The following is a 13,735-nucleotide window of genomic DNA, read 5'->3' as shown; positions in this document are numbered from 1 at the left end:
AGCAGGAGTAACAGCGCACGCTCTCTGTGTTTGGAAACTGCTCCACACTTGTTATCTCAGCATTCGGAAGAGACATGGGTGACATTTCTCAAGGTAATAGAATTTAATTACAAAGAATGTATAAAATCTGTTTTCCTCAGTTACCACAAGCATGAAATGCTGCTAGAAAGGATTTTTTGTTCATACTTTTTAATAGTAGTACCTAGCCCCAAACCCTCTCTTTTTTGAGTACTTTTCTGAGCTCTTTTATTTCCTGCTTTTCTTCCTGAAGTTTCTTCTTTCTTCTCTGCTTTTCTCCACAGATGTTGAACCTTCTGCAAAACAATAGGCAAGGAAATCCTTTTGACCACACGTGCCTTTGCTTTGGGTGGTGGCATGGACTTGGTTATGGAATGGGGCTGCTATTAGTTCAACGATTCAGTCGATAAGGCTTAACTGTTTCTTATAATTGTCTGAATTGAGGATGTGGCTGAGCACTCCTCCAGCTTTCAGAAAGTTTAGTCCCATACTAAATTTGAATGAATTCATAATGTAAAGTTCAGCTTTTCAGCTGTAATTGTTTGGTGTGACTTCAGCACAGTCCAGTTCCTACCACAGGTGGTGGGACTTACTCTCTTACTCTCAGCCGACCGGAATAATTTTCCATCTGATGTTACAATATTGTGAAAGCTTAAACAAGCCTTTGGAGCACTTTAAGCCTCCCATAAATGTGTGCAGTAAACAGGTCAGGGGCATACTTGAATAAAATTGTTATTTTTTGGCAGGCAAAACGTGCCTTGCTTTTTGGATGTACTGTTCCTCAGATGAGAACACTGTCCATAAGCATGTTGCTGGGAAGGGTTATTTCAGTGGCATGAATGAGCAAAGCAGAGGGAGAAAGAGAGTGACAATATCTATAAAACTCTAGGGAAATCTGGGAAACTTGTATCCCTGTAAGTAAAGAATATAATAAAGCTGAACAGCTTTGGTAAAATAACAGTTCTTTAGTTCATGTATCTGCTTCCTCTTCTATTAAAGGAGATTTGTGTTCTTTGATTTTCAGTGGTAAAATGCTTTGCATCAGGAGAAAATATATTGAACTGATCTATCTATTGACCTATTGACCTATCTATCTACTGACCTATTGATGGATCTATCGATCTATCGATCTATCAACCTATCTATCTATCTATCTATCTATCTATCTATCTATCTATCTATCTATCTATCCTTCTAATCCATTTTAAGCTATCCCAAATAGTCCTTTGAAGTCTGCAGTGGTGCTCAAGTTCAAACGTCTCCTGTTTCCTTTCAGAAGGTTTGAAGGATTTGGGAAGGTGAACAAGCAGATCTATAATTAACGAACAGTTGATGGTAACTGTCCTCCTTTGTTAGCATTCTCGGGCCACCTCCAAATTTAGATGGTTAAAGAGAACTGCCCCGTTTTAGTTTTGCAATAGTTTAGATGCCACCATCGCATAGCAGGAGAGAAGCTTTTCTGAAATCCAGGGTACATCCCCTTTCTGACCACAAATATAAGCTCAGGTCTTCACTTTACATATTGAAAAAATGCTATGCTTTCCTACAGTAACAATCCTAAACACTGAGGTATCTTTACTGCAGTCTGCAATGTTTGGATTTGAAGAACAGTGATTTGTCTGTGAGGAGAATTTAGAGACATCCTGACGTTAATGTACAAGTAAGAAGCACGGGGCAGTGGGGCTGGCTGCAGAGTGCTTATAGAATCATAGAACCATAGAATGGTTTGGGCTGGAAGGGACCTTAAAAGTCATCCAGTTCCAACCTCCCTGCCATGGGCAGGGACACCTTCCACCAGACCAGGTTGCTCCAAGCCTCATCCAGCCTGGCCTTGGACACTTCCAGGGATGGGGCATCCACAGCTTCTCTGGGCAACCTGTCCCAGTGGGGAAGGAATTTCTTCCTGATATCCAATCTAAACCTCCCCACTTTCAATTTAAACCCGTTACCCCTTGTCCTGTCACTCCAGGCCCTTGTAAAAAGTCCCCCCCAGCTTCCTTGTAGCCCCTTCAGGCACTGGAAGGTGCTATAAGGTCTCCCCGGAGCCTTCTCTTCTCCAGGCTGAACAAGCCCAACTCTCTCAGCCTGTCCCCAGAGCAGAGGGGCTCCAGCCCTCGGAGCATCTCCGTGGCCTCCTCTGGACTCGCTCCAACCGGTCTGATGTTGAGGGCTCCATAGCTGGATGCCCCGGTGGGATATGCAGTTCTACTGACTTGGCATCAGATTTTGAAAGGTTTTGTCCTGAAGCAAAGAAAACTATGCGTGATAGTGTCAAAACATCACAAGACCTCATGCTAAGATGTTTTTGAATGGAATGTCTTTTTCATTTGGAAATAACCTTTTCTGAAAGTAATTCATGTTAAGTTTGATTATACTTAATACATCATGTGTATTAATACATATGCTGTATATGTCTTATGTGATGACCAGCCACAAAATATAATAATTTGTCTCAAATAAATTTTTATCTTTTGAAACTATTCCCTGCATGTATTTTGAGGGAGAAATGGGCTCATTCATAAAGTATGACCAGAACTGAATGTCTCTAGATACTACATTAAATAGGACTCCCCCCAAAAATTGACAGCAGATCAAGGCTTCACCTCTCTTTTTATGTTCCTCCTAGGAAAAGCCACACAAAACATTCTTTTGTGCAGCCAGAAGTGCACTGGTCTGAAAGAAGCCTGCTGGTGGTTTCTGAGATAGGGGCACTAGAAGATAGGTGACAGACACTACAACATAGTTACAGTATGATTGTACGTGCCTGGTTTACACTGCAGACATTGGTGTCTCACAGGCGTGTGTTTCTCAGACCATGAAACCAACTGAAAATTATTCTTAAATCCTTAGACATTTTTTCACGGCAACATGGGTCTAAAACTACAGCAGCAGAAACTGAGTTTATTTGTGTCTGTCTGCTCTGAGGATCTGTTAGCCATATTCAGTAGTGCATATGGAAAGAAAACCCTCCGGATCAGATTAACCCTTTTTTTCCCCAGTTCCGAATGAAGGACACATTGCATTTTCAGTGCTTTACTGCATATACATTCACAAATAGCTATAGGAAATTGAGATTCTCTAAGATATTCCCAGAGGGGGACCAGAATAGCAAAATAAAGCTCCTCAGAATTGGGTTTTCCTTATTTTCTTTTTTGTTTGTTTGTTTGTTTGTTTTAAACACCCTAAATCTCCTGATCTAAATGGGGCAAAGTGATCACACGTATATTTTGCTTTTTCTTAGAGGACTCAATCCAGTGTTAAGTTTCCCCTTATCTCTGCATTGCAGAGATCAAATTCACTCTCTTGTTTTACATTGTCCTTTTCTGCTATCTACTTCTCTAATAATTTTTCCACCTTCAGTAAAAACTTCTACCAAAGCCTTCTCCCCTGTAATTCCACTTCCTGGGGGCCCATGTTTTTCCTTCCGGTTCAAAACTCTTATATACATTTTCAAGAAGACAATCCCTTCTTTACTTTCATTTTCTCCTCTGTTCTACCTAGGTAGACTACTTATCTGAAATAAGAAATAAGATAACAACTCGAATAAGAACAGCCTCCTCTGAGAAAGCCTGAAAGCACACAAGCAGCCCAGAGAGGTCCCAAAGAAACCCCGCCACCCTTCAGAAAGAGCTCCCCAAGCCAGAATAAAATCCCAGCTGCTTGAGCACAACTCTCTCAGAGCTGGGGGAGGGGGGACACAGGTTCACTGTTTCCCTACGTGTATGCCCAAGGAAGGCAGCTCTTGACCATCCTCTGGCCAGAATTGACCCCTTCCCTGTGAATCCCCATAAAAGACGTGGCTACCTCTGCTTGTGGTGTCTCCTCAAGGGCTTGCAACAAACCTCACAACTCAATTGCTTCTGAAATCCAATCTGCAGGCAAATATAAGGCTGCAGCTGCTGGAAAGAGGGGTAACAATGCCTGAACTTGGGGCCTAGGTTTTGTTTTGTAGCTATGAGGGTTTATTACTATGCAAGGATGTTTTGCGGCAGGACGATAAAGAGCTGGGATTTTATCAGGTTTAATAGCAGGTTTAACACCTTCTGTTGGGAAAGGAAGAAGGAACCCAATCTTGCTTTCTTCTAATAACTTATCCTAAAGGATGAGGATAGACTCATCCTCACGCTTTAACTGAGACAAACAAAACACATGTTTTCACACCAGTGACATCACTTACTCACAGTTGTGATACTTCACTTATTTCTGAAATGGATGGGTTTAAATTGAAAGCGGGGAGGTTTAGACTGGATATCAGGAAGAAGTTCTTCCCAGAGAGGGTGGTGAGGCACTGGGACAGGTTGCCCAGAGAAGCTGTGGATGCCCCATCCCTGGAAGTGTTCAAGGCCAGGCTGGATGAAGCTTGGAGCCACCTGGTCTAGTAGAAGGTTTCCCTGCCCATGGCAGGGGGGGTGGAACTAGATGATCTTTAAGGTCCCTTCCAACCCAAACCATTCTGTGATTCTGTGATTCTATGGACTCATAATTTCTATTTGTCTAGGTTGTTTGTGATGGCAAATGAGTAACGGGTTTAACAGTTGTAAAACTGCTTATTCAGCTTTGATGGCACATGCATGTTTGTACTTGGAGACCCCATGTTCATGTTATGCAAGAAAACGATGAGAGGACTTGTGAATCATGTCCGGTACTGATCACTCACCCATAGTGCCAGCTGTGGGCACAAGCTCCGAGTGAGGTCCTGCAGATGGCAGAGGCAGCACGAGCTGGCACAGCGCTGCACAGGCTTGACGTGTGGTGGTGGGGAAGCTGAATAAACAAAATGCCAAGCCAGGAAACAGGCTACTATCATCCTCTCTGGGTATCGTGACTTTGCAAGAGTCAGTGCAGTAGAAACCAGTATTACATTTCAGGAACTTGTCTCAAAGCTCCAACCCCATTGTATTTGAGCTATTGGTCAATGCTGGTCATAGTGAAAAGCAGCATTTTAAATTAATTTCAGAGTAGAAGGATAGCTGGCTTTTTTGGTTCTGCAAAGATATATACCAGCTCAAAGTTCTAGGAATATCAGGTCCCCGTGAGATGTCTTCCTCCTTTTTGCTTTTAACAAAAATATTCAAAATAAAGCTAGCGCTTTCCCTTTTGAATAGTTTTGTGTAAACTTTTGCATAACTTCAGTACAGCTATGAGAGGGGAAATGCTTTTGGACCCACTGAATTAATTGCAAATTGATTTAATGGGTCCAATTACTGAATCTGAGTAACTAAGATTTTGAATAACTGAGATACTTTTCAATGTAAGCAATAAATACCAGAGATAGAACTGTATTACAGGAAACAGAGACTATGACTGAGCTTTGGATAATCAAGATTCTAGTTTGTATCATGTGTACTTTGGCAGCAGCTGATTCCTATAGGAATAAAAAAGTAAGAACATGTGCAAACTGCAGTATGACACTACCACTCTGACCTCGTCAACAACTTCAAGGTCATCATTAGGAGAGTCTTTGGCTTTTTTTTTTTGCCTGGTTGCATGTGGGTTGTGAAGATTTATTACAATCATGGCAAGAGAACACCTGCTAAATGTCAGAAGATTCCTGGGAAACTTCAAGTGTTTTTCTAAGGTGAAACTACACCTTTTAAACAGCTTTCAGGAATCCAGCTTGATGGAATATAGTCTAGTCTTCATTGATTTATTCATGCTCTAAAGCACAAGCATAGCCACAAGTGATATTCAGAAACAAATTTGTCTCCCAGACAAATCTATGTATGCTTAAAATTATCCATGTCCTGCTTCCTGGGATTTTTGATACATATCATACCCTGAGTAAGGACCAGATCCTTGGCTGAAGTTGGTTGGCATTGCTGTACTGGCTTTGGTGAAGCTGTGAGGTGTCACGCCAGCTGAGCACTTAATCAGGTGACTAAGAACTGTCTAAATGTATTAGGAAGAATTAAATTTGACTGGTGAAATTTATACTGAACAAACACAGAGGAATATGTTAATGTTCAAATTTCTTGAGTTTTCGCTGGATTTGCCACGTGTCTTCTTTGGCTGCATTGCAGTGTTCCTCCCCTACATCACCATTTTATTTTCGGCTCAGTGATTCTCTTTTTTTCTTTGAGCGATGAAACTCTGTCTGCTTTTCAAGACTAATATATGGCCCCTGAGTGAAGGCAAGGCTGTGATTCAAATCAAGAGTTCTGTTGACATTATAATCCTTAGGAGCACAGCTGGAGCATTTCATGAACGGTAGCAAAGACTCTCCATTGATTTACTGCCTTGGTATTCAATCAGGAGTCCATGTTCTGTGTCGTTAGCTGCAACATACAAAAAATAACTCAGTGAACTTCTAATTAAGGCATTTAGCTTCTTGCCTATCTTGTAAGAAAAGATTTGTGGTATAGATGACATGCTGCTGCTTTTATGGATTCTCCCCTATTTTTATAGCAGGCGGGCTTCAGGCCCTAAGAAGGTCCTGTGGGCTATAAACAGGATATACACCAAAGCTGATCTCTGACCCTTCCAAGCAGAAGACTAAGGAGTGCAGGATGGCAGGAATGTTCACGCATCTCCCCCAAGCTCTGCACCTTTTCTTTTTGTTCCAGTTTAACATAAACCTTTCCTAGACATAATCATCCCTCAAGCGCAAAAAAAACTCAAAACATCGTTCCAGTTCTCATGAGAGCTACAAAGGGGATCCACAGCTCTGCTTCTGGGCAGCAAAGAAACTCTTCCCTTTCTGCAGTGCCAGTCCCCAGCCACAGCATGCATGAGAGCAATTCCGAAGCCGTGCTCTTTCTCATCTCGCCCCTCGTTCTCAGGGAGAGAGCAACCATGCTGCCAGCCCCCCCTGACCTGAAGATGAGAGTTCCCTAGATTGTTTCCAGCTTGCACTTACGAATAGCACTTACAGTATTTTTGGGGCGGTGACTCACAAGAAAGTCATGAATGCCCCCTTAAGAGGCTGTCAAAAGCCCCCTGGTAAGAAGTGTTTTGTTTTTCCTGTTTTCGTTGTCCAGGCTACCTGAGGATATTTCCGCAAGTTTCCAATACATTTTTCTCAATTCATTGTCCAAGCAGCAAGTTGCACCCTAAAAGGCAACCGAGCAGAGATGCAGACCCTAATCTGACACCATTCCTCTTTGTCATCCCCCATAGTAATAGCCAAAACATACAGGCCTTCTGCTCCTGACAGAGGGTACCAAAGTGCCAGCTAGGACAAAAGCCAATGAAGCTCCTGAATGCCTTTCGCTTGCTTATCTGCCCGCTAATTTCAGTGGTATCTCAGGCAGCTAAACACCATGCACGTTCAAGGCTTTAGGTATAAGGTTGTCTCGGCAGATCTGGTATCAAGTGTGTCGGTCATATCTTTTTTCTTTACCTTCAGAAGGTGCTTCAGAAAATGTATTGATCTTCTCAAAGATAACATGACGTAGGATTGTTTTCACGGATATTTCCATCTCCAAGAGCTATGAGGTTTAATGACTTGATCAAGACCAAAGAAAAGTTGGTGTTGAAGCGGGGTCTGGAGTCAAAAAAGGGCTCAGAACAGCCATAAGATCTGGCGCTGGGAGTGTTATGTTCGGACTGAAAGAGAGTTGTGAAAAGGAAAAATGGCATATGTCCATTTACTTTTTGTCTGAACACATGACAGGAGATACAGTGCTTTAATAAAGGTGTTGCCTGCTTACCTCCTTTCATCTCTTACATTTACATCCTTCAGGTGCCTTTGTTGTTGTTCAAGCCATGGTAGTATCTGGGTTTCTCGCTTTCATTCTCTAACCGAGCCACAGCTTCAGCTGGCCAGCGCTCTGCTAAAGCCACTCTGTGCCAGGAAGATGGTATTCAAGACCTGACATGATGTCTGTTGGTACATCTGGAGCTTAGTGACACAAAGCTTACTGAATAATTCTTTGCAGGGCCCATCGCCATTTTATTTGACCCACATTTTTAGACCTGGGTTCTCCAAGCGATGCGTGATGGCGATATGACAACACTATGAATGCTCAAGGCTGGATCTCAGATCAACAGTGATCCCCTAACCATGAAGATCACATCATCTTCTCAAAAGTAGGCCATTGGGAACACTAAATAAGTGAAAGGAAAGCTCAAGCCAAACCATTTGTGCCTGGAAATCTCACAGGGCAGACCAGAACATCTCTCTCCAGAATCACTCCCAGCTTTACAGGTTGATGAAACAGGTCTGAACCCCATGAAATGTGCAACCACGGAGGCCAGCCTCTTGTGCCAGAGTTACCCTGCAAGTGGATTAACCACTGCTTCCCAGGATAACCCCACACCCCGGGAAAAGCTAGAAAAGTGTCTGGAGATACTGGGTAGGACTGTAAGAACAAAATTCCGTGTGTTTGTGGTCTTCTTGGAGTAATTTTATCCCCTGTCATTTGCTACGAACAACTGGATGGAGACAGTGGCTAAGAACAGAAAGGCTGGTTTGCCTTTTTCATTATTTAAGGGCGGTGTGTCTGCCACAACAGGGTCCTGATATTTGGGTATAATAAACCCAAGCAGAATAATAGGTGATTTATGGTTGTTGGTTTATTGTTGATCTATAGTTGCAACAGAGGTAGTCACTGTAAACCTCTCTCAAGAGCTCTTTGGTATATTCCTTTTGAAAATACTTAGCTGTGATTTCTCTCACGGGCACGAAGAGGAAGAACTGTTACAACATCTCACTTTCAGAACTACAAAAAGCTTTCTAGCCCCTGTATGGTTAAAGACTAAGTACAAGTCCTGCAGGAATTGAATGACAGTATGTAGATAAACCAACCATGAGCTATTTCTATTATTACTACTTTAAAGGTATTTCTTACTGTTATTCTTGTCAAGTAAAAGAAATATTCCATACTATTCTTTTCTCTTGGAGCCCATATTCTAACGTAGTGAATATCAGTGGGAAAAACCCACCCCACTGATTTAAACAGCGCAGAATCTGACATTAGGAAAATAATGTCATATAAAATAATGAGAGCGTAAGGTTTATGACTGCTTATTTGGTGGGGCGGGGGTTATCCAATGGGAGAAGTACTACCAAAGTCCAGCGAGATATGGTTACCAGGCAGGAATCCCAGGAGATTCTGTTACCGCACAGGAATCCCGTGAGACAGTACTATCAAGAAGGAATCTGTAGTATTCAGTTCACCACAAGGCAGTAATATTAGATTTTTAGAATTAAATCCTGTGGTATCTTGTTTTATAAGTGTTGGCACAGAAGGAACAGAGAAAAATGCAATGGAAGAAAGATGCCTCCCTGCAACCTGAGCTGGAAGCCCTAATCATTGCACTGATTTGTAGCAGAAGTAAAATGTCACAGATTTTCCTCAAGATTCTGAGATATTTTTACCAATCATGATATCAATCTCTTATCAGGGAAAGAATTATATATTTTTTTTTACAAAACCAGATTTGATCACTAAAATGCCAAGGCATGAAAACTGTAGTGACTGGTGTGAACAACTTCAGGATTTTTAATTTTAATGGGCTTTGCTTTTATCACAAATAGTACTACTTTATCTTGTAAGGGTGCAATACTGCTATTTTACATTGTCATTAACCAAGCTAATGTGCTGCTCAGATCAGCGTCTTACACTGCACGTGTGTGTGATGCCTCACACGATGTCTGCAGCATCTGAACAGCACAAAAATGTTAGAGAATCGATAAAACAGTGTTTGTTTTCCTCATAATCTTTTTCTTGTAGTACCAGTAACGTTGACTTATTTGGCAAGAAGTGACTGGACATTTGTTTCAAGAAGACGTAATTTAATTTCAGCCTCTCTCTGGAGATTGGCCTCTGCACCCGTAAGGAGTGAGAGCCTTTGGCCAGCGAGGGAGAGCATTCGCAGAAAGCTACCACCACACTGCCCAGAGGAGGAAACCAAGGCTTGCTATCTTCATTTGATCACAGAAGGTAAGCCTCAATGCTCATCATCTTTCAAATGCAATATTTTGATTACACCTTTATCGGTGTTTAATCAGATAAACTCTGATCAAGGACAAAAGTTCTCTTAACATGAAAAGAGTTTAGTGTGAAGAGACAGATCAATTTTGCGATTAACCTGAATAAGGGCTCAATATACGTTAAATTAGGACCTAACACCAAGTTCCAGGTCTACATTTAATTCATCACTATTTCTTATCCCTGGATATCTTCAAGGCCAGGCTGGATGAGGCTTGGAGCAACCTGGTCTAGTGGAAGGTGTCCCTGCCCATGGCAGAGGGGTTGGAACTAGATGGGCTTTAAGGTCCCTTCCAATGCAAACCGTTCTATGATTCTATGATTCTAAATAGATCTTTTCAGAAACATATCTCTGAAGCTGTGCTTTGGAAGGTAAGTGACAGATGCAGTAGGTCACAAACTCCACTAGAACAGAGTCAGGCATGTGTCAGTATGGTTTGACCAGTCAAATTTTATCTTTCTGAAGAGGGGGACAGGAAAACTAAGGACTTCAGGTGAGAAGTTAGAAGAGAGTGGAAAACTGTAGAAGAGATCATTGGTAATCTATGCTTGGACATGGAAAAGAACTCTCAGCAGGGGTCCCAAGCACAGCTGCAAGGATCAAGACTGAAAGCCATCAAGGAGAGCACAGTGGCCTCACAGATACTGCTCCTTGGATCCTTGGTGTTACACACAGACAGCCCTTCTGGAGCATTTCATCCTCCTGGCTGTGCTGACAATGGTGTCACCCATGGGACAGTACCAGGTATTCCCAGTTCTTTTCAAAGCAGCGGAAGGACTTGTTGCTGGTATTCAGATGTGATTACAGCATGCTGAGGTGGAAGAAAAGGAGGTGGCAGGAAGGAATATAAAACTCAAGAGGCATTAGCCTGTTTGCTGTGTTTGGAAATACATTTGCTTGAGTGCCTGTGAACAAGAAAGCAGGCACAGCTGAATAGTGGGCTTAAGGAAAGTCTAGCTTCAGAAGAGGCTGTACATACACTGATCAGATCTTAACCCTAAAAGACCTAATCAAGTAGTGTGAGCATGGGAGACTTCTGAATGTGCTAAGTGAACGATTAGAAAACACAACCCCTATAGTGGGGGTATGGGTGACACCGTGGTACGAGGAAGATTACAAAGAAAGATTACTGGTAATGACAGATGGAAAAGTTACTGAACCCACACACTGGAGAGATGCAAATCACAGCCACAGTGCTTTTGTGATAAGGATTTCAACTGGTAATGGTTTGGGACCATTAGTTCACATACCATGGCTCCCAACAACGCTCAGATGCTAATGGTTGCAGTCCTAGTGAGAACAGGGTTGCATCATCCCAGCAGTCCTGAGGCAGCAGAGTCGCGGGTGTCTTCGTGAGCACCTGAGGACACCCCCCCCACCTCTGATGTGCTTTTTGTGCGTATGACATGTGCCACTGTCCAGAAGGCTATGAACATTTTAAGTGGAACATCATTTGTGAGTGAACCCCACAGTGAAATTAATTCTTTATGTGCAATGACCAACTTCACTGTTGTTACAAGAAGGAAAATAGTCAAAAGACCATATCATCTTGGAAGAATTAACAATACCAGTATGTTCAAGCCGAAAACCAGGGCAATAATTTGTGGATCTCTTGAGGCTGACAGGCTGTTAGAGAAGCCTCCTCATCTATAAGACTTTTTATAGTCTTTAAATCTATAAGATTTAGATTTTATAGTCTTTAAATCTATAAGACCATTGATATTTCACAAAGTTTGTCTTACTCTTCTTGGTTAAGTGGCTTTTTCTCGGTATAATGTGCTTCTAAAAGCTTTTTCTCTTGTATTGCAAAGAAACCGGTCTCATCTTCCCTTGTTTCCCCAGAGCCTTTCACAAATTCTGCATTGTCAGTCTCACCATCAGCATCTCCTATGCTTACGTGCACAAATGAGCACGTGATGTGTATTTTCAAAACCTTGACTTAGGAGTCACTCGTTTCAGTGAGAGAGTGGTGTTTTTGCAGGGTGACAATGAAATCGGGTGGAATTGCAACGCAGCCTATGCAGCAAGTCACAAGATCGAGACTTGGAGCAGAAATCTGGTCATGAATTTGGTTTGGGATTTATTGCTCGGCAACTTGGAGCACAGCGAGTCAGCAGCTGGCTCTCTAGCCAAAACACACTGGCAAACAGAGAAAAATTGTCATGGTAACAGTGTTACAGTGCATATTGCAGTGGCACGCTGGTCTAATAAGGGAATTCCTAAGTGGTACCACAGTAAAAATGATGACTAATAATAACCAGTAATTGTAACTATTGCTACTGCTAATAATAGCAATAATTATATTTATACTATAACAACAGCAAGATATATTTGGTTAGTATTTGGTGATTCCAAATTGCTGTTTAAACACGTCTGGCTGATTTCTTACAAGCTCTCCGCTGAGGTGCTGCAGCTCCTCCAGCAATTTAGGGTTAGCCCATGAACAAAGGCATTCTGTATGGTCTGCAGCTAAGTGAAATGCCTTTCCCCTATCTCTAATCATCACAGAAGCTTAAATAATCTATAGTAATACACAACTTTGCCATAAATGAGTATGATGTTGGCAATGGAAGTGCTGAAGCCCCTGAAGGAATGGGAGTAGTTGGGTACAAACAGTTGCAGCCCCAAAAGGGAAGAGTTCCTGAAACCTTTTTGCCAACATCATCAGATCATGTTCTGATGTATCTGGGAGCTAACTCTGCAGCCTGTGTTCGTGTTGAGTAGAAAGCACCATGAAGCATGAGAATGAGTTACAAACCAGCCCTCAGGCTCAGTAAAAAGTATTGACAATTTGCTGCTGTTAAATAATAAACTACAACAGTGTACTAGGCTTGTTCCCGTAATTCTGAATTATGATTGCCCTTGCACTGCTCCTACAAGAAGGCATTTTGGGGTATCATTTTTACTTAGACCCCATAATTTTCCTGCTGCAATTTAGATAAACTACTGTGGTGATGTAGGGTGGGGTGGGGGAAGGGAGGAGGATTTAGAAGCTTTCCAAGTTCTTCAGAAATCTAAGGTGGAATACCGTTTGCCAGCAAAATTCTTCTCCCTCCTCTCCTTCTTCCCCCCAGCTTCCCAGCAGTGGCCCCAGGTAAAGCCCTTCCTCAGGCAGCCTGCGTGAGAGCAGGGGAGTTCTAGAGGGAAAGGAAAAGAGGAAGTCTGCCTGCAGGTATGGCGCGTGCCCGAGCTGCAATGTGTCTGTTGCGGATCATACTGCTTGCCTCCTCAAATACTGAGAGTGAAAACCGTCACTACCACCAGAAATAACATTCTTATTAAATCATTTTGGCAGCAGCTCAGTGAGGACTTCCAGGCAAACAAACAGGGTAGCTTTGAGGTCTCACTGGCTCTCACATCTTCCAGTTCCCAGCCAGTGGAATTTTTACTGGGATCGCAGTCCAGCACTCCATGAAAAAGGCAACTGAGCCAGGCTTTGCACCTACCCTCAGCACAGGGCAGAGTCAGCACCAACAAATGCCCACCTTCCCGGGGCTCCCTTGCTTGACAGGACCTTCATAGAATCACAGACTGGTTTGGGTTGGAAGGGACCTTAAAGACCATCCAGTTCCAACCCCCCTGCCATGGGCAGGGACACCTTCCACTAGACCAGGTTGCTCCAAGCCTCATCCAACCTGGCCTTGCACACTTCCAGGGATGGGGCATCCACAGCTTCTCTGGGCAACCTGTCCCAGTGCCTCACCACCCTCTCTGTGAAGAATTTCTTCCTGATATCTAATCTAAACCTCCTCCTCCTCCTCACAAAACTGGTGAAGGGTCTGGA

This window comes from Eurypyga helias, unplaced genomic scaffold (genome assembly GCF_000690775.1).
Source record: "Eurypyga helias isolate BGI_N326 unplaced genomic scaffold, ASM69077v1 scaffold42362, whole genome shotgun sequence".
NCBI classification, from domain to species: Eukaryota; Metazoa; Chordata; class Aves; order Eurypygiformes; family Eurypygidae; genus Eurypyga; species Eurypyga helias.
This window is presented reverse-complemented; position numbering follows the sequence as displayed.